Genomic DNA, 21223 nt, shown 5'->3' on the forward strand with positions numbered 1-21223 from the left:
TCTATTCCTGCCGGGAATAGTTTACTCACCCTCGGAATAAGTCCGGACGCAATGACTTACAATTAGTTGCGGCAACTAATACGTCACCTGCTCGCGAGGCCACAGTCAATGCCATGCGTTTCATTGGAACCTTATCAAAGCAACAAAATAGTTGTCAGTGCGCGGGGGCCCTAAAAGTGAAATTCCGTTGGTTTGCAATAATATGATGCAAACAAATTAATCAGATTGCATTTAGGATTATTCTGATAAATCAAATGCATAAATCGGCTATTAATATTTGGTAGCTGAAAAATGTGATTTAAAATTACTCAGACAAAAATATAAAAAGTTAGCTAGGAGTTCAAATTTTATTGCACTTAATTGCAATATTAATACTTACGAGACTTTTTTACGATCATTAAATTTGTTATTTATCTTTATATTATAAAATGATTAGTAAACTTCAGTATTTTGTACTGGCTACGAAGGCAGTGGTCATTTGTACACTAATAGAGATATTGCTATAATTTCGGTTTGATATTTTTGATGTCCTATTGCTTTTACTCCTTTCTTATTGTCTCCATGAGGACTTCTATATTTGCTGGTAGTTACTGTTTAATGCTGAGGTACTTCTATTTTGGCGCCGAAGATTATTTTTCTGAAACGTTGTGAGTAAAGAATAAATGTTTGAATAAAATTATCACTGCAAAGAGAAAGTGGAGAGGAGAACAGAAAACATTGGAGTTCCCGCACACATATGGTACGACCGCTAGCATCGCACCCAGAATGATCAATTCAATCTCCGGTTGTTACTTCAAAAATCAATAACTTTGGAATCTCACGTATTAGTGTGAATGTTGAAGCTATGGATTCCATTCGTACCAGAGATGGCGCTCGTGTGTATGCAATCGATATTACCGTACTCGAGGTTTTACGAAGGGTCATCCGGGCCCTGTACTAATAAATAAATTTATCATTTCGTGCATCCGTAAATTTATTTGATGGCGTATGATGAAATTTTAAGCATGTTATGGTCAGAATAAATTAATTGGAATTCCTTACCAACCGAATTAAAGCCACTAAAGCAGGGGTCTTCAAGCCTTTTTAATGCTAGGGCTAAAACTCGATTTCACATCGTCCAGAGAGCAATAATTCTCCACATCACTTACCACCACGTCAAAAAATAAACAAAACATACAATGTCAAACTTCTATAATTTTTAATTGGTTGAAAATTCCAATCAATCAATGCGATTTTTAGCATTGCTTATTTTTGACGAGTGTATCGATTGTGTGTGTGTGTTGTCTTGCGCGATACAGTATTTTCGTTATTATACATGGGCCGTATTCGGGCCGCGGGTTGCAGATTCTTGCACTAATGTGTTTCTCAGAAGGTAACCACTCAACATGAAAAAGCCAAAGAGCAAAGAATTGTAGTAAAACAAAGATTATTGTTAAATTAAATATTTTGCATTAATAAACATACATACGAAAAGTACTTGAAAGGCTTCTTTTTCAAAAAGAAAAGCTAAATTTCATTATTTCTACACTATTTCTACGCTTTAACTATTTTATGGAGTTGCAGAGGAAAATAAATTATGCACATAGGAAAAAATCTGGTTTCTGCACATAATTTTAAGCTTGTTATATTCAGAATAGAATCACTGGATATATGCTGAAGTACAGTCACTAGAGTGTTGCCCAAAAGTAAACCACTCACCATGAAAATGCCACAAAGCAGATAATAGTAGTAAAACAATGACCATGATAAAATCGAACAGTTTCCATATGTATAAATGACAAGCACTTGAAAGTCTTTATTTTCAAGCATAAAAGCCAGATTTAATTAATTCAACACTATATCTACGCTTTCACTATTCTATGGAGTTTCCTAGGAACCTAAGTAATGAGCGCGAAAAAGAATTCCGTTTCTGCAGATTGGTTGTCTATGTTCATGCGGACAAAATCCTGAAATATCCCTTTCAACTCTGTAAGTATCGAGCATTAGTCGTAAAAACCACCCCGCCAATTCTCTTCCGCTGCAATCAGAGAGCAGACAAGGAGCGGTTAAAATTGATAGAATCGATCAAATTGGCCCATTTTCCGGAAAATTGGGCCATTTTTGGGTATCCCGAACATTTCATATCATGCTGATAGGGGAACAGTTTTTTTTTGATATCGTAAAGAGGAGGTTGAGGTTAACGGATGCATGACCGCATAGGAGTAGTACCTATTCGGGTTAAATCGATGTTCGAGGCGAGTGAGGCAGGAAACTAATTTGCCATTCGGAAAGTAATCTGCTCAAATGTAGGTGATGCACGTTCCAAGTTAAATCTAGCCTGCGGAATCATGGGCGTACTGAAAGGAAGTATCTGGGATTAGACGAGGCGTGCGGAAAGAGATATTGCCCCCAGGAGTCCATGCGTTAATCTTTCCAACCGAGTACTTCCGATGCACGTGGCAAGCTCAAGCTTTCCCCGCAAGCAATTTATAGATGGAAGCTTACTTCGTCACCACACAGAATGAATCAATGTTGAGATAATAATTGCTCCTTATTATGAAGCATAATCACAAATACACTAACATTGTATGTTATTCAAAAGTCTACATTAGTCTGAACTTGGTTTCGGCACTGTACTCTATTCTAGGGGTCTCCATACTTTTCAACGTAAGAGCCACAACATATATATTTCCAACATTTATGTGTGCCGAAGGAATAAAAAAATCAGTGCCAGAAATTTTATATCCTAAAATATTAGAGTATAAATGGAAAAGTTAAAAAAAATATCTTTTTGGAAAAAATCAGGGTAAACTGAATAGATTCCTGCCTTGAGTTTAATGCAACCAAATTAAGGTGACGAATGATACTGTCGCTTTGACTTCAAAATTTCATTAAAGTCAGTTTCCCGATTAGATGAGCCAATTGTAACCAACACAAAGGGATTTTGCTTGGCGGACCCGAAGAAATTATGTGGCGGGCGTGATGTAGCCCGCGGGCCATAGTTTGGAGACTCGGTCAGGCTAAGAAAAATTTTGAGAATCTTACAACAGTAGTGTATCTGTGATTGTGCTTCATGTTACGTAGTCCCACCAAATTTCGCCATTATCTCATCAACCTTTAATCATTAAGTGCGCGTTAAATTTTATTTTGCGGCTGGGCGCGTGGGCCACACTGGTGGAACTAATATAATTATTTTATTGCCTTAAGTTTTCTACTTTTTGCTAAAAAAATTTCACAAGTAAAAAATTTGGACCATGTTTATTTTTTAGTGAACTTTTTGACTCTAGGGAACATATTTATAATTAACAGTGGAACAAAATGTAAAGTTAATGAAAAATCGTGAAATATTTTGAGCACCGAAAACACTGGGGTATTCGTGTGTCACTCTCACGCCCGCTTCCTTTTGCGTGCTTTATAATGCTAACCTGGTACCGATTACTAACAAAGTATTATGTGAGGCTTTCCAGGACTTAACAATGTGTAGCTATTGAAAATCACGTGTACATAATGTCATCATATTAAAACGGCACACGAATAAAAAAACCATGGGCCACCCATCTGGCCCACGCGCTCACTGATGGGTTGCCCCGCATTTCCTCGCTAAGGAGCATTAAATTTCAATCACCCTCTGGAAATTACCCCCACCCCCCCACAGGTTTTAATTTTGGATAAAGCCAACTTTTTCGGGTGAGAGATACCCTGAAACAGCATATTAAATGCTACACAAAGATATCGTATTGTCCACTTAAATTTAATTTCACAAACTCTACTGCACATGTTTCGATTGGCTTGCATTCATCATCAGGTACTTTTAATTTTGAATTTGACGGTTAATCAACCAAATAACTAGGGATAAACACGTATAGTGCTCGGAAATTATTTATTCAACACTGCCCACATGCATCAGGAAATATCTGTTGGCGTAAAATTAATTGCTATTGGTATTCCTTTAATGATTGGCGTTATTAATGAAAGGGAAAGTTACAGTTTGAAGCATTTATATCCAATTTTTAGGAATAATATTATTACAGTTCCAATGCGAATAATTAAAATGATAATCAAACCATAAACTTATTTTTGAAAATAAATTCATTGAGTGAGAGGAGGTTCAGATGCAATTGACGAACATAAATACCTTTTTTCAACGTTATTTATAGTAGTGCCGAAAAAATACAACTACCAAATTTCATTGAAATGTAGCTAAGTATCCCCGCATGAAATAATGATTATAAAAATCAATAAACACAAGATACAAACCCGCTCGGCTACCCGAGAAAAATGAACCGAAACTCTAATGAAACCACCAACTCATAAAAACTCGGAGTCCAACGCCACGTATTCTTTTTCAAATTTTATTTTAAAGGGCTGAACGCGGAATATGTTTGTCATATCATTATTTGTCATGTCATTGTCTAATCATTCCCTCTTGTCCACAAAATTCTTTTAATAAATTGCGACTTGCGACCTTGGGTTAGTCAACGACCACATTACAACTCATATAGAACCTAAAAATGGGTGACATTGCGTAATAGTATTAACGACACTCATTCAAAGTTCTAGTTTTATTAGGCAAAAAATTAATTGATTCAGATAATTTAACCGCAATTATTTTTGTACAACCTTAATTATTAAATGCCCTTCAAATGCCAGAGTTTTTAATAAAATGCCAAAAAAGCTGGATGGCCAGGAAAAATCGTTTTCATGCTAACAGCAAAGTGCATCTAGAAAAATGTTTGCCTTGCCATTACTAAGGACCCCATGTTTATGGACAAAAAATGCTTATAATTGTCTCCTCTACCACCTCTTGAAGTATTCTAGATTTCTCCAGTACGCCATGTATATGCAACGCCAACCAAATGCAGTGTACATAACACAATTGAAGCAGTGAGAAGCAAAGGGATGTGAGAGACAACAGCTAACTTAAGCGTTAAACTGGTTTAATATAAAAAAAATGAAGTTTTTTCAAAGTAGTTGTTTTAAATCCCGCTAGATAGCATCAAATATCAAAGCTACAAATAATCTCTCTGCCACCAAAGAGAGTAGGCTTTCCCTTATCATGTGATGCATTTAACTCTAAATTTTAATTGTTATCACGTACTATCCGATTCTATTATGCTTCTCAATGCCTCAATTGAATGCTGGATTAAATAAATGTACGTTTTACTTGCCCTGGAAGTCGGCGAGGTGTTTATTTGAGCATGGAAAGTTACCATTAGTGGAGTAGATCAAGGGTCTCCAAACTATAGCCCGGGGGCCGCATCCGGCCTGGTCCATACAAATCCCTGCCATCCGGTTCGCCAAACAAATCCCTGCCTGTTGGCCTTGAAAGAATAACTATCTTACGGTTGGCATCGCTGAATTATTCAAAGCTGGGGCTACTGACTGGTGTCTGATGACCATTTGAAATCAATTCTTACAATTGGCTCAACTAATCTGGAACCTGATTTTAATGAAATTTTGAAGTCAAAACGAAAGTATTATTCCTCACGCTAATTTGGTTGCTTAAAACTAAAGGCAGGTATCCATTTAGTTTAACCTTATTTTTCCAGCACGATATTTTTTTTAAATTTCCATGTATATACTCTAATTTTTGAGGAAATTAAACAACAGGCACTGATTTATCCATGATTAAAGCACAGATGGTAATATCCACACTATTTTATTTATCACTTAACCGACCATGGTTTTGACACTTGGTGTCATTTTCAAGGTCAAAACCATGTTCGGTAGTAGCTAGGTAGTGTCGAAACCATGGTCGGTTAAGTGATAAATAAAATAGTGTGGATATTACCATATGTGCTCTAATCATGGATACATCATCATTCCACAAAATTAAGCCGGAAACGATTTTATGAGTGTTTATATGTTTTTTTTTAATATTTTTTAATTCCTTAAGCTCCATTAATGTTGGAAATATATAAAGTAGCCCTTACATTGAAAGGTTTGGAGATCCTTGGCCTGGGTTAAAGCAAAGATTCGATTTCCCAACATCTGCAAGTAACAAAACATGGTTTTCACCTTGACCGCTGCAGTGGATGATTGCCACCGCGTCCTGCACCTGGTTGAGACTGACCTTTCCGGTGCAATCAGCACCGTGGGCCGTTTTGCGACCGACGCCGGGCGTCGAAAATGTAAAGCTGGCGTTCGACTTTGCCGAGTCAGCGCGGGTCATAAAGCAAGCGCACCCTCTCCTCTCTCTCTCTCTCGATTTCCTAATGACAAAAAACCACTGGACCGCGATGGAAGCCATTAGGCTCGCCCGCGTTGGCCTGGCGATGAGAAAAGTTTTGAGAGCCCAGTGGCGAACCGCGGGTGGCTTGCGAAGGACGTTACCACATTTGGTCTGCCTTGTCGAAATGCCCAGACACGCACATCCGGAATATGAGTGGTGCAAACGTGCAGCATACGGGTCAGCAACGACTCATCGCCAGGGGTTCACAATTATCTCGGCCCCTTTAACTTTTCAACTACGTCTACAAAAATCTTATTTGCGGTGAAACCTTTGGTATTTATTCCCCCCTGACATTCTATTTCTGAAGCATTATTTTAAGTAAAATTTCCGATAAAAGATAAATTTTCCCGCGTAATTTTGGAGGAAATATTTTATATTTAGCATTATGAAAAGTACTTGTCTATTTCCACAGACAGGTACCTTACATGTAGACACGTATTTTAAATTATGTAAAATTTTATTTACGCTAACCTTCATTTCGTGAGTTAAAATGTAATGATCGCATCAATTTGCTTAATTTTTGTATGCATAGAAATTTACCTCAAAATATTAAAGACTAGGCTGTTTTGCGGAACTCGTTTTGGGTGATTTATCTGCATTAAATTTAATTTATATTTTTGGGGTATCCTATCTCGGTGCTCATTCATCACCTTCAGGAAATCGGAATTGATCGCGAATAAAGGCAATTTACCAAATGCGATTGAAATTGAGTGTACACATAATTCTGCGTTCGTGAATGAGAGTATGATAGAATATCGGCATAGAGGAGTCTCATTGTCAGTGTGTTTCTTTTTCATACATACTTGTGTGGCACGACGTTTGTTACCTATACATGATCATTTTAACACGATTTTGTTCACTACATCGGTCTTGAAGCCTACACAGCTAGTTTTAATTATTGTTAATTAGATACATTTGGGTCTGAAAAATTTCTTAAGAATATCCACATTTCAGCTCGGATATTCACCGTTTTACTCTAGCAAGTATTTTACGTAAAGCTATGTTACGAAGGGTTAAAAATACTCCAGCTACGTAAGTAATAACTTGAAACGGACTTCCCCAGTCATATTCTCCAAATACTCCTAATCTTATCTTAACAGCTCTCTACCTAGTTTAGAAATATCTTTCACCGTGCTTCAGCACTGTACTTATAATTCCACTAGTATCAGTAATTTTCTCAAATGTCTTTATGAAAATCGTCTGATATTGTATGAATATTTGATAAAAATGACCATAGTGTATCCTTCGTCTACTGCGATTTCAGTGTAAAATAGTGCTGAGTATATCGCAACAATCCTAATTTTCTGGCTGATATAAGTTTGGTGTCGTATGATATCATATATCTCTGGACCTTGAAGACCATTTTCATCGATACATATTTAATGACGAACGTAATCTTTATCATTTCATCGAAAAAGAAATTTCACCTCAGAAGTATTGATTGTATTGACTACGAGCAAAAATAAAAATATACAATATCGATGGCCACGATTGGATGTGAAATATACTGACTTGAAATAAACTAGTACTTTTGGCAATATAATGCCATACCTCGAAAATATTATTCAGCAACCTCAAAAAAATATTTTTTTTTCTATCTTCCAAGAAAATATTAAATGTATACCAAAGCGTTTCTTAACGGTTCTTTTGTACAAATAGGGGTAATTAATAATAGGAATAACCCTCATTAAAATTATATTAACTGCTCATTGTAAATTAGATTATCTTTAGACATTTGAAAAACTCAAGGGCGAGAGAAAAGAAAAATATCCTAGTCGTTCTTATGCGAAAAGTATTTCCATAGAGGAAGATAAAATTTCTTAATTTCAAATGAAATCGTAAATGAACGTTAAGTTAAAATAACACACCAAGAATGCACTATAACCCTCATTACTAACAATCTAATTTCATCAATAGAAACTGAATGAGTCCAAGCAATTGCCAAAATATTTCCACAAGCATTCATCTACATCTACATACTACCCCGCACGCCGCCTAAAAGAGCGTTCGGCAAGGGATGTTAGGTCACCAGCCGTCTACATATTAAAAGCAAATGCTAAAACAATATTAGGACTAGCAATAATTCAAGCACTTCATGGCTCGGGAAAAAAATGAATTCCCATATCTATCCGTTTGGCAAATATCTATCTTAATTTATCGCCTCTGTCGGACCTGGAAACATACTGGGGCTCTAAGATGTATTGTGCACTGCAAAGAGTTTTGAGTAAAAAAACGAGATTTTTTATTATCAAAATATTTCAAACAGGAAAACATAACTTAGATGCAATTTAATTCGCCAAATAGGAAAATCCCGTGGAACTAATTCCGCTGTCAAACGAGAGTAATCTTAGCTGTCAGTTATCGCCCAAATAGTCCTACAGTATAAACTATCCACTATCGAAAGCAAAAAAGTCTATCAGTGTGACCTCAACGCATCCCCTCATCCTGGGATGAAAAATAAGCAAAGCGGTTGATCCTTTCACCCGAATTTTCCACCGTTCACTTTTTCTCTGCAAGGTGAAGTGATGGAAGGAAAAATAACTTTCGATTTCAATCAGCTCTTCTCGTCTACTCTGCCTGCACAGTAAGTGGATGACGTCCCCTTCCATGAAAAAAGTGGAGAGGAAAGGAGAAAGGGGTTCCACTCACCTTCTTGCGAATTTAGTTATTTCGGCCCCTTCACTCATCTTAAATTCCTTGCCAAGACGCCTTGTCGTCCGGGCTTCTCACTTCAACCGCACTCAAAAAAACTCCCCTCTTTTTGAGTCAGCAAGGACGATTTTCAATCAATTGTCACGTCACTTTACCTCCACAATTCGCCATACCTTTGTACGTTTTATTCACGCTCTTTCAGAATGCGATCGCAAATGGAGATAGAACATAAACTGGTGAATAGTGCCACGCTATGCATAATTTACAGGGCTATCATTTTTTCCCAGCCCTTAATCAAACTATTGATGCTTACTTTTGCAATTGTCTTGCTTGAAAATTTTTCAAGAGGAGCAGGGTCCATAATTATGGTTAAAATCACATGGTATTTACGTAATTGGAATTTCACATGGAATTTACGTAAGCTTTAACTTTTTTATATTTACTCTGGTGAAACATGGCAGTGAGAATTTCCCGGGTCCCACCCCGGATAAGGTCCTCCATATCTTACGACGTTTTGATATGCAACTCGCCTATCGCCTTCAGAGATTTAGGAACCCAATCCAGCCAGGACTCATTGGATTCCTGAATCCATGACGACGATGGACGAGTTGGACATCGGAGCATATAAAAATAGTATAGAGGACTTTGAGACCCATAAATCCTTACTACCATTGTTAGCCGGGAAAAAAGCAGGCATTTGATATCTAGTGATACATTTTTGTGTTTTTATTTCCTTCATACTGCAAGTGTCTACCTCAATGCACTCTCACTCAATAGCTAAGTGATTTTGTTGCTATTCGTCATTACATTTAGGGCTAATCTTTCATTATGACATTGCACCTGTCCGTCAACTTGCAGTATGTTTTCGCTGCGGAAATTGCAACGTGAACCAGTTTACCCATTATTTTGCTCATAAGTGATCTAAACTCTGTTGCTTTGCACAAAATAACATTATTGATATTTTTATCTCATTATCAGATGAACTGGGTGTCAAGGCAGTCATTGATAAATTGCAAGACTACAAACACAGATGGAAGGAACATATACTTCGAATGCCAAATGAAAGAATTCCAAAACAAGCAATAGAATATCAACCATTTGAAAAGAGAAGTATAGGAAGACCGAGAAAAAGATGGCAACGTGGAGCCGAAACAAGCTTAGTAGCCTATTCCTGGAAGGAAGAAGAAGAAAATTTTTATCCTAAAAACTTACTCTTATCTCACTCATTTGGCCTATCCACCTGGTATATACTGACATTCTTCTAAAAAAGAAAAAGTATGTGTAGCCCACGCCAACACGGTACCACTAAGGAGTCAACTCTTGCAGTCTTAACAAGATTAGACAGGGATTTGAGGAAAGGACAGTGGAGGAAGTATTGAAACAGCACCCTGGGGATACTAAGACTGAAAACCTAGGGTACAGAGGAAAGTCGCAGCGTCACCAGCTTTCAGGAGTTTGTCGACATAAGAGTATCCGAAGGAAGCTATGACAAGAAAATGTTCAGCTAAACTGTCCCAAGACTGGGCCCTGGACGTGTGCTACAGCCATTTATCCTGATATCCGAAGTCATTCCCTCGACCCTTAGATTACATTTGAGCGTGCACTGTCATTTCGTTGAGACGCCAGCAAAAAATATGTCCACCTCCGTCTGCTCAATTTATTTCGTTAAAACTTCTTTCGCCCTCTTCTCGTGGTTTCAACGTAATAACAGATCGAGGCGTATTTATTTTTTGGTCGACATAGATACCACTTTTTGAAATTACGCCTATCGGTAACGATACTCTTGGACAGCAGCGATATTATGGTAATTAAACTCAGTAGTTTGACACGGGCAATGAATATTTAAAGTAGTAAGACATCTGCTACAATTACTTCCATCTGTAAAGTTTTTTTACCACTTAAAATGGCATTAGGGTGGTACGTTATATAATGATGCAATAAACAAGTCACCTTCAATGATTGTTCAATTTAATAATATGTTTTTTTGATTTGTATCAATGACATTTACGTAGCGAACAACGATCACTCAAAGGCTAGTGGAAACAAAGCAAATCATCAAAAAAACATCATAAAAAGAAAGAAAGAAAAGCTTAGAAAAATATCATGATTACGAAGGTTTACACCACATATAACTTCTTTGCTTCTACATCATTATCCTATTTCAGAAATATAATTTTTTGTTCAATGCAAGATAAGCCAAAGACTCCTCCCCAATAGCATTGAAGTTCACTGGTTTACCTGGACAGATTAAATTTAATAACTCATGTACAATACTCCAAACGGAGGGAAATTCATTTATCAGCAAATTGAAAAAATATATCATTTTTCATTTTGGACCAAAGTAAAAATAATTTCCATGATTTTCGTTTGAAATCAATTGCTTTTGGAAAAATGATAAACAGGGTGGAGAAAAAATGTGTCACGAAATTTTAACCCGGAATAGCTGAGGCCAGTAGGAACTGAAATAATTGATGATGTGCCTATGATTTTTAAACTAGAGAAACTTTGAGCTAGGCACTCCGATGGGCCGCTAGTTTACCCTGTTGCTGGATATTCTGGAGAAACTCATGACTTCAAATGTATTATCTACCGGCCAATTTTTCCAGGCATCTGGCAACAAGACAAAGTCGCGCCTAATGTAAGCGCTTAGTTCAAAGTTTCTGTGGTTTAAAATAGCGCATTTTTGACCAAAACATTACTTGTAATTTTGGTTCCTTCTACTATCAGCTATCCGGGGTAAAAAATTCGTGAAACAATTTTTTTCTTCCCTTTATAACTCAACATGTAGGAACGTATTTCAAGAAAACAATAAAACAATTAATTGATTAGTATCAGGCAAGAAGAGAATTCGCATGTAAAGAATTGTCAATAAAAGGGTGAAATATTGAAAAAGCTGATGTATGGGCAAGAAGTGGAGAAATTGGAGTAAAACGGAGGATGAAAACAACCGGCTCCAAAGAAAATACCTGCAATTTTAGGGGAGATTTGAATGGAAAAAAATATTTTTTCTCGTAAAGCCTTCTCCTCGTATCATTCAAGGAGATCATGCAAAGAAACACCCATGTTTCGTCACCTCTGCCCCCTCGAGACGGCAGTTGGGGTCCTCGAATGTGGTGAAGACCATGCGGACATAAGTGAAAGGATTACGAAGAAAGAGAGAGAACATCACGTTCTTCGAATCTACAGATTTTAATTCTTCTCCGAGGATAACGCGGAGAATTAACTCTTACGTCTGAAAATATCGATGGAGGAACCAAGCGGTGGATTTATAAGAAAGGTGTAGCAGGGACGTTATATGGCTGGATGAGTTTAAATGCCATGATGGCATTACTTTCGGATTTTCTCCCGTACATGCTCACGATGAGCTCTGGCGCATGGGTGGGATACTTTTGGATGAAAACCACTAACGGCTGAATTTATTGCCAGAGTATTTTTTATCATACCAATTGCCAAATCAAGTTGTAAGAAAGAAGCAAATTATGAGTAAAATTTAATCTAACATTTGGAGGATCTCCATGTGAGCAAAAATTTCATAAAAATATATTTTTCTCCAATCCTAAAGTATGTATCAAGACAAATATAAAATAATTTATGAAAGACATTCATTCACACATTGAAATAGTCACTTTTTCAAACCATATTCCTCGATTGCCAAACTTAAGGTTTACCTAGATTTTAATTTCCGCCTGGGTTGTCATCACTATGGCAAAAATATTTGTGATCAATATTATGAGGATATTGTAAGAAAGGACATTGTTTTACTAACTATGCTCGTAAAAATAATGCCATTTTTATTCATTATTATTTCTTTTACCACCCCGCAGCATTCGAGGGGAATTTAAGGTTTGTTGTAGCATTGAGGACGGAGGTCACTTACAAACTAGCTATCCTAAAAGTAGCTTCGTATTTCACCATTCAGCTCTTCTTCATTGCCGCAGCCAAGCCATTCTATTTTATCAAGCCGTCAATCGCTGAATCTCAGCAGTGAGAAAAGCGGACTGCGAAACTTCCACCGCATTAACTGCGGCCACTAGGAGTGTTCGACAATAAACAAACGTGAAAGACTTACGAATGCAAGAAGGGATTAGTATTCATGTGTTTGGCTATCACGTACTATCATTTGCAAAAGTCTTGCAACAAATCGAGCGGCGCCACTTTCGCTCCATTGTCGATTTCTGGCCACCATTAAGTTTGAATGATCACTATCTACGTATGAATCTTCATGGTAGCTCGGGAACGACTCACGAACGGGTCATCGTGACACGGGAGTGAGACGTAGGAAATCATTACGATGTTCAGTTGAGTAAAGGAGCGTAGATGTTGTTAAGTCGTCGCGGCGTTTGAGATTATTTTTGTACCCGTAGTTGACTGGAGTAGATAATTGAAAATATTTACCCGTTAAAAGAGTGGGTACCTATGACGCCTGGCTTCCAATAGTAAACCCCATAAGGCCGGCTGGGGCGATTTCGCCATTAGGAACAGAAATCAACTCGCTCGTAACCTTTTTTTTAGGGATTCAACGTCGTTCAGGAGACTTTATATTAAGTTGTTGAAATATTTGTCCGATATAGAAGAATTAATAAATGAAAAAAAATTAACCGGCAATTTTCCGGAAAAAAACTCTGACTGACTGAGAAAGACTCTGTCGTCTCCACCATATTTAACGTATTATAACGTAATTCTTTACGTAGGTTGAAGCTGATAAAGATAGCTCCATAAGCTTTCTTCTTCATTAATTATCAATTTGTTAATTGGATAAATATATTTACACCGATGGAAATGTTTCTTCGGGAAAAAAATGGAATTTTGATTGCAAAAAAAAATCGCTAGGCCTCATCGTTGCAAGCAGAATGTGTCTCTATTTTTACTCTTTACATATCTAGGCTTAAATTTTTACGATAGCACTAACATATTTAGTGAACATGTCGCATTAATCTTCTTTTTGTTATAATAAATTAGTTACTGTTTCGATTTTAATATTTCGGCCATTATTATATTATTAAGGACAACCAACTTAAAGAGTGACTTAATAGTACGACTTTTCCCTATCCATGAATGCCTCCATTGGTAAGGTTTCCAATAACAACAACGGACAGAGATTAAATTGAAAGTCAATTTTAACCAATATTCGCCCTTTTTTAGGGAGGGAAATACTTTGCGCATCTGTTAGGGAGGTAAAATACTTTGCGCATCTGTTAGGGAGGTAAAATACTTTGCGCATAATTAAGCCGCTCCCTCAGCTCTTAACGCTGAATCGGGTGCTCCCGGGCCGTAGTTTTGGTCAGCTAATAGGTCCTGCACCTCGTCTTGCCCTACATCTTTATCGCAACTTTACCAGCCAGGGACGAGGACGTAGGTTACCTTGAGTAAAACATGCAGGCCGTAAGTGATTCTCACGTACTTCCAAAATAGTGTATATAGGGCAAATTTGTAGCACTATCATATACATGTTGATGCCACAATTTGCTTGAAGAAAGTACGCACTAGAAAAATAGTTGATAAATACCTCAAGATAAGCCTTTCCTATATTTAAAAATAAGCGCCGTGGTGCGTGCACGATTAAGGATTACCATTACATAGGTTATTCCAAGGATTGTACTTAGTAGATCAGCTATAAGTCTCACATTCTGTCCCTTTCCATCAAAATTACTGTATTAAAAAAACACTGATTGTAGAATACTGAAGCCTAAAGTTTAAAAGTAAAATTTTTCACTTAATTTATATCTTTTTCTATCTCTAAGAAAAGTTTCCGTCACTCCTCATTTACGAAACGAAAAAGGGTAAAATTGTTCTGAAAAACTTTACTGGAGAAATTAACTTGGTAGGAGATGGCGACAAGTTGATGACAAATAGGCAGCATACTACATAGACGGACAGCATAATCGCTGCAAAATATCAATCATAATTTCCTTTTTAATCAGATAAAATTGATCTATTTAAGAAATTATGTATATGGAACCTTAGATTATTACGATAGTTCTCATTCCAAAGGTTAATAATGTTGAGCAGTTACGGACCTGTAAAGGAAACCATATAACACTAGAAATTACATTCACCAGTGATTCTGATTGGAGTTCCTTCAAGAAAACGCAATTGATTCGTCCTACCGCGCTAACTACGCATGATTCCCGTCGCACGGTCATTTAAATTAGAAATTGTTGCAAAAGATGCTCAAATTCAATAGCTGGTACCCTCTTAACATAAATGTCAAAAATATAAAAAACTTTAAAATAAAATACGGCTGTGCGGAGGATAAAAATTTTCGGCCACGGGATGGATTTGAACGCAGGCCCCTCCTGACACCAGCCCGAATGTTTATCCACTGAGCTATTTCTAGCTCAAGGTCATCCAATGGTAATTTTAATTATTTGATGTTATTGTAACAATGAGCTCCTTCATGTGCTTCTGCTACGGCTTCTCACTTGAACGAATTTGATCAAAATAATCACTTTCTCGGTATATTAGTCTTTTATTCGTTTATATGATTATAACTTGAGCACGGAGGCTTTCGCTTACTCTATGTTTCGGCTGGTTAGTATATACAATAGGAATATAATGATGTTGTCGCCTGCGACTTCGGTATGGTATCGTCTTTTAAAGTTATTATTATATGTTATTATGTTTCAAACTCGGTATTTGTATTTCTAATGAAGCAAGCGTATACATTCATTACAAACAGAAATTCTGTTAGGATTTGCTTACGTCCTTCTTACTCGACTTGAAAGGTTTTATGAAATGTGCTGCAGTTCCACTGATGCCTTAAACATAAAACGTATTGCCAACAAACACATTTCCTAATACAATGTAACCTACTTAATGCAAGTAGATAATTCAATTAATAATGCTAAGTAAGTAATCTACATTATCCCGAATTCATCAGTGTATATGTAAATGATTGCATCTAAATAAGATAACTTAATTATCAACGCCATAGCAGCTTAGAGTTATTATTCGCATTCACACTAATTCAGCAGTAGAACATATTATCAAACAATACCTATTGAAATCCGACAATCATTAAAAATGGGACTTTTAGCTGGAATTAAGTTTTCCTCGTCATACTTTGAATAAGTGGAAAGGAATAAATCTTTACCGATTGACGGACGTCGGAGAACTCTGTTATTACTTACGCAACGATTAATGCCGATCAGCTTAACTAATTCATATTTTACGTGTTTGCTCAGATATTTATACGATGAAACACTGGGAATTTCAAAGCTGCCTCGTATCATATGTCGTAGATATTATATTAAAACATCAACCCGAGTCGATAGATGTAAACAAAAGTCTGCCATGTTCACAGTGAACGACTCGTGATTTCCAGCTCTCTGAAAAGAGCTGAGATCACTCAAAAAGAGCCAAGCAACCAACTTTTTAAAATCTCTCCGAGGAATTACCTTCGATATTTCCTACTGCATTAAATGCTACAATGTGTTCGGGGGAATATCATGAACATTAATTTCACTTATATGGAAGCGGTCAAATCCCGAGACTGAAAAGGATGACAAAATACCTCACCCACCCAATGACCCGTTCTCCATGCATTGAACCATGAAGACTAGTATTGGATTGTTGCATACACCCGAAAACCATACAATTTCCGGGCACAATCTTTGTGGAGCGAAAGTGGCGCCGCTCGATTTGTTGCAAGACTTTTGCAAATGATAGTACAATCCACAACTGTCCATTGCTCCCCAGGATTCTTAATCAGCAGAAATTTAAAGGCGCAGGGGATTCAATATGCATCAAGTTTAACGTTAAGGCTTGGAAAATCGTTCATTCGAAAAATTCAGGCATTAACCGACTAAACATTTTATCACATATTCTTGGTTAAAATAGCCAATTGCAATACTTATATGTTTTAGGAAAAAACGTTTACTCAATCTGAAATCGGTTAAATATTTTTATACAGCTTAATAGCGAAAGATTTTTATAAGCATTATTTAGCGATTAGAATAATGGTCTTCGTTTATTCCAAAATTATGCTATTACATTTTTACTCTATATTCGCGTAATTTCTTATTCTGTATGTAAAAGCTATTCTTTTTTCACGCTGAAAATATTCTTCAGGCTCTAATATGTATAAATATTAATTGAAATGGAAATTTTACAAGTAACTGCTTAATGCAGTGTCAGGAAGTAAAATAAAAATGAGAATGAAACTGGATATAAGGAACAGGAAATTTAAAGGTGATTCTCTTATTTTATATGTTAAATGTTGATTAGTTCTAATATTGATTGAATATAGAAACCTATTTACCCGACAGTTTGATATAAATACATTCTTTAGTGATTATTAACGAATAAAAAAACGATCAAAATTAAAATTTAATGCGAAATTATTTGTAATTACTGATTTTTCACCAGATCATATGACTAAAATGCGTGACTGATAAATTCCTTTGCACTGTAAATTAAGTTCATTACATTTTTGCGCCGGCTGCGTTGGAATGATAAAGATAAAAAAGTAAAAGAGATTCACATATGTTCCAACCATTTCAAGGGCCTCCGTAACCTAGATACGGAAAAGCGTGGATTCGAGGATGACTCTTACGCCAGAATGCGGTCCACGTAGAGGGGTTGCAGCTGTTCCGAAATTAAGCAGACAAGAGCTGAAAAATTTCATTTCACCCGTATGCCTAACCATGATCACTTTTTTCCAGGGCCGCTGTGAAACATGAAGCAAAGAGGCGGTAGGTACGAAAGAATTGAAATGATCGCCCTGAGGGGATAGAAGAACCCAAGCGGGGCCGGTTTCAGAGGATTGAATTGAATCGAATCCTGCATGGAGACTAGACACCGCACCGATGTGAAAAAAATGGCTCCTCCACTTACCTGCTCCAAGCTACCATATCGAGGATCCATATTCTTCTCTATTCTCTCAGAAAATAGAGAGACAGAGAAAAAGAGAGAGTCCTTCGTATTTATACTTCCTATGAGCCGCCTCATTTTTACCAGATACTTTCCAACTTTCCACGATTATAAAATTTATTACCACCTTGGTTTCAATGTTACTACGCTACCTTCAAGGCGCAAAAAGCGTATAATAAATTAAATATATACACTTTTATTAACCTGGTGCGGGGAAAGTATGGGAGGAGAGATGGAGGATGTTGATTCCCCCACTTCCGTTAAAAATAGTATAAATTGAATACACTTACACACCATTTTTACCTTGAAGATGATGTAGTAACATGCATTGGAAATGGACATTTTGTTATGAGCTTTTATTTTTGAATGCTTCTAAGTAAAGGTGAACAATTATTCCCATAGTTAAAGCATACTAAATAATAATAATAAACATATAAATAATAATAGGGCACTATATTCATGTCATTATTCCTATTTAGTCTATAAAATCTATCATTTCACACTGATAGTTAGAAGTGAGAGGAGGGGGGAAAATTGAGGGGAAGGAGGAGGGAAGATTACTTCCCCCATTCCAGTAAAAAGTTGTAATTGAATTCACTATACACCATTTGTGTCTTGAAGATTATGTACATAAATAAATCAATTATTACTCTAGTAGTCTGACCTCCATTGGAACATAATATTAAATTACGAGGTGTGAGTTGATAATGGACGTAGAGGTAGCAAAGGAATCATACAACAATGTTAAAAAAATAATTTTATTCTTCTAAAACAAAATAAACATTAAAGTATCCTAAAATAAATTAATGTAGTTGGCAATAGACGTAAGGGTAACAAAATACTTGGTAAGGAAAAGGTTGACGTAGTATCTTCTGGAACCTAGGTTGTAATAAATTTTATGCTTTATATTTTATAAGTTAATCGCGGAAAATTGTTAGTATTTATTTTAATATAGATAAATTTTCATTGAAATGCTTGAATCTTCGAATTTTATTTACGTGATCCGTTTCCCAAAGCCGTAACCCAACCAAAAATCATAGTCTCATTCACTCCGATCTCTCACAGCCCAACTTAGACATCTATATGCTACCAACTTGACCGTTTTTTTTCTTCGACACCTCGTATGCTTTTTCACGGAAATATATCTATCTTGCTCACGTGGTGTATTGGTATTTTTTCCGCCTTAGCGACGGCCGTGCGGGAGGAAGTAAAGTATCCGATTTATAGAATAATGGGGACGCATGAGGCCAACCTATCTTCCTTTTCCGATGCGAAAAAAAGGATTGATCCAGAGATCTCAATTTTTTTTTATCTTGGTGGAGTGAGTATACCAGTAACGTTCCCTCATTGGAACGCAATTTTAATGGCGCCGTAGCGCCGGCACTTTTTTTAACGGTAGAAGTGATTGGATTTACTGGAATGGCCGGATATAAAAATTGTTTTTTTTTTTATACCTCTCGAAAAATTTCATCACAGGAAAAGGAATCCTATTTATTTGGCATCGGTGATTGCTGCGTCATAGAGTGAGATCAGTAAATATGCGCCATATTTATTGGAAGTGAGTTATATTTTTGTGATCGGCTGAAGGAGAAAAGACGCCACAGTGTACACGTGCCTTCTATTCAATGCGTTACCAATAGTGAGTAGTAAAAAAATACACAAACAAGCAATGCACGTTTCAGATATAATGATAAACATGGAATTGCATATGAACGATATGATCTTTTTTAAACGTTTGAAAAATCTTGTGCAGTACTTGAAAATCAAATGATTTTTATCCACAGAGGAATTCAAGTATCTGAAATAGAATGAAAATATGTAAGAGGAGGGAATAATTCGGTTGCCAATATAAATTTTTGTGTATTCGATGAACTGAAAATTGGATAGCTAAAATAAAATTGAATTTCAATTGCTGCTAAATTAGATGTCTACAAATGAAATGTTTTTTTTTGTTTACTTTGGTGATAATTGTCAAAAATGAGTTTTTTCCTTACGGTAAAGGGGCTGAATCAAGCGCCCATCAGGAATATGCAGCGAAAAACATTCATAGGCTGTCGCCACAAGGCACAGCCTAAGAACTTCAACGATGAATAAATTATATGATTTCAGTCGAATATTAATCAAAGACTTGGGACATACATTTCTGTATTCTAAACAACGTTTTCCACGTCTTTAAATCACTGTCACATTATTCTAATCCCATGCATGTAAAATGGCGAAAAAAATTCATTCCGGTTGCGTAACCCAAAGGAAACCGTTATCCTGCGTGTATGCAGCAGTCTAAACATGTCGTATAAATAAATACTCTACCCCTGTTATGCGAAATCGCTCAAGTTTCAGTTAATATTAGTTTTGGGTGCATGGTTCCAAATTGTAATTATACAGCATAAAACACGAGATGAAGCACAACTTTAGCAGAGTCGCTCTAATAACCACATGGATATTTTCTCAATAACTGTGAGCTCAAAAATTAAAAATTTTGATTCAAATTAAATTAATTAATAGAATGTTTATATAATGAAGGAAATAAATGTTGTTTTTTCAACAAAACAAATATTAAATGCGACCTTAAACGTCAATGATCAATTGTGGTTAGAAAAAAATGGAACGCTACATGTCCATGAGAAGAGCCAATACTGAACCAATGCATGAATAATAAGGACACCTAGGCGCGCGAGAATGTATATGAACCTCATTTTATTAGTTCATTTAAAAATAACTATCTTGTCACCATTTAATTTTAATGATCATTTGAAAATATAGTTATCAGGCACAAAGGAAGAGATTTCATCGCAGGAAAATAATTGCTTCGTTGCTGCGGAATAATTTCATACCTATACGGTTGGTCTTTGAGTTAATAATGGTAAATATAGTTTACTGAAAATAGTTATTGAATATTAATGTATTTTGGAAATTGATCCAATACGTTAAAACGACGCTACTGTGAGTAACTGGATACATAATTTATAATTTTGCATAGAAGGTAGACTTCGAATGTTTACGCCATAGATAGTGAAGGGAATTTGGCTAAATCGCCTCTCACTTGTTTTGTTGTGTAGGTTAGTGTTTGTGATGTTGAACGTTGTTGGCCATGAAGGGGGTTATTAGCTATTCTAACGTCGTGATAGCAGGATGCTCTCTAGACGACGATACATAATCAGAGGAAGCCACCGACGAGAGCTCGACAGTCAGGTGAGCGGTGATTTAGTAAGTATGGGACCTCCGGAGTGGAGAATATAGCCCACTAAAAGATTTATGCTGTCTTACCGTGTACATCGATATTTCCATAACCTCACGCATGAAGGCAGGCAAGTAAAAATAATGGATTCAAAAAGAACAATAAGTGGAGGACTGGAAAGCACAATTAAATGGAAAAATGAACTAAAATAACAAAAAAATGATGCTTCCATCCATACCTCAATATTCTGCCCAAGGATATCAAATATAGGAGACTGTAGTACATACCCATGAAGCATTATTCATGCTAGA

At 36.4% G+C, this 21223-nt stretch overlaps 1 protein-coding gene across 1 annotated transcript in view; it reads right to left on the reverse strand.

Annotated features, from left to right (window-relative positions):
• The window catches only part of LOC124159317 (5-hydroxytryptamine receptor-like), a 433906-nt gene that overhangs the window by 73889 nt on the left and 338794 nt on the right, over positions 1-21223 (reverse strand). The gene's annotated exons all lie outside the window — the stretch shown is intronic.

The sequence above is a fragment of the Ischnura elegans genome, chromosome 5, assembly GCF_921293095.1.
Source record: "Ischnura elegans chromosome 5, ioIscEleg1.1, whole genome shotgun sequence".
Taxonomy (NCBI): Eukaryota; Metazoa; Arthropoda; class Insecta; order Odonata; family Coenagrionidae; genus Ischnura; species Ischnura elegans.